This window comes from Arachis ipaensis, chromosome B9 (genome assembly GCF_059453495.1).
Source record: "Arachis ipaensis isolate K30076 ecotype BB chromosome B9, ASM5945349v1, whole genome shotgun sequence".
Taxonomy (NCBI): Eukaryota; Viridiplantae; Streptophyta; class Magnoliopsida; order Fabales; family Fabaceae; genus Arachis; species Arachis ipaensis.
In genome coordinates this window covers 155,191,367-155,193,190 of record NC_142444.1, presented here as the reverse complement: position 1 = coordinate 155,193,190, position 1,824 = coordinate 155,191,367, and positions in this window count along the sequence as shown.

Sequence of the window (1,824 nt, the reverse complement as noted above, 5' to 3'; positions counted from 1 at the left end):
CAACATGCCTCACGGTTATGCCATGCCTCAGCAAGGGATCTTAGAGATTGAGTTGTTTGATGTATGGGGTATTGACTTCATGGGGCCTTTCCCACCATCATATTCAAACACTTATATTCTGGTGGCAGTAGACTATGTATCTAAATGGGTAGAGGCAATTGCAACACCCACTAATGATACTAAGACAGTGCTGAAGTTCCTTCAAAAGCATATCTTCAGCAGGTTTGGTGTCCCTAGAATATTGATCAGTGATGGAGGCACTCATTTTTGCAATAAATAGCTTGACTTTGTTCTGGTCCGGTATGGAATTAACCACAAGGTAGCAACTCCGTATCATCCACAGACTAATGGGCAAGCTGAAGTCTTGAATAGAGAACTAAAACGAATTCTGGAATGGACTGTACGTACCCGTAGAAAGGATTGGGCAAAAAGTCTGGAAGATGCTCTGTGGGCATACAGAACCGCATTCAAGACTCCTATAGGGACCTCTCCATACCAGCTTGTGTATGGCAAGACCTGTCATCTATCAGTAGAACTGGAACACAAGGCCTACTGGGCAACCAGGTTCCTCCACCTTGATGCTAAGTTAGCTGGAGAGAAGAGATTACTCCAGTTAAATGAACTAGAGGAGTTCAGACTCACCGCTTTCGAAAATGCCAAAATTTACAAAGAGAAAGCAAAAAGGTGGCATGACAAAAAGCTGTCATCTAGAGTCTTTGAGCCAGGACAGAAAGTTTTGTTATTTAACTATAGGCTTAGATTATTCCCCGGGAAATTAAAATCCCGGTGGAGGAGACCATATGTGATTACAAGTGTGTCACCATATGGATATGTAGAGTTTCAGGATACTGACTCTAACAAAAAGTTCATTGTTAATGGACAGAGAGTCAAGCATTACCTTGAAGGTAATATTGAGCAAGAATGCTCAAGACTAAGACTAGATTAAAGCTCAGTAACGTCCAGCTAAAGACAGTAAAGAAGCGCTTGCTGGGAGGCAACCCAGCCATTTTCAAATTAGATGTTTGCAACAATTTTATAAGCTTATTCATGTTAGTTAAATAAATATAGAGAAATGAAGGTCCAGAACATAAAGCAGAGGAATCACAGAGAAAAAGAGCTCACTGGCATCAAAACGCCAGTAAAGAAGGATTTTGGGTGTTTAAACTCCAGAATGGCTACCATTATGGGCGTTTAAACGCCAGTAATGGTATCATTCTGGGCGTTTAACGCCAGAATACACAGCATCCTGGGCGTTCAGAAAAATGCCCAGTGACAAAGGACTTCTGGCGTTTAAACGCCAGCCAGGGTACTTGGCTGGGCGTTTAAACGCCCGAATTGGCCACCAGATGGGCATTAAACACCAGAATGGCTACCATTCTGGGCGTTTAACGCCTGCTTGACAAGGGGGAGGTAATTTCGTTCCCAATTCAATTTTTTTTAACTTTTCATGATCTAATTCATAATTTCTTGCATAAAAATTTTACAAATATTCATTTTTCAAAATCCTATTAAAAAAAAATTAAATATATAAAAATATTTAATTTCTATAAAATCTTTTTCAAACCCTTTTTCAAAACTCATTCATCAATCAAATATCTTTCATATCTTTTTAAATCACCAATGTTATCTTTTTTTTTATCTTTTAATGCTCCAAACCAAAATTCAAACTTAACTTCCTCATATCTTTTCCACCTTTTTCAATTTTAAAAACCTATCTTTTTCATATCATGTTTATCTTTTACCAATCATGTCTTTCTATCATATCTTTTTCAAAATTTCGAAACCCACCCCCTCCCTTTTATATACCCATTCGGCCATCCCCAT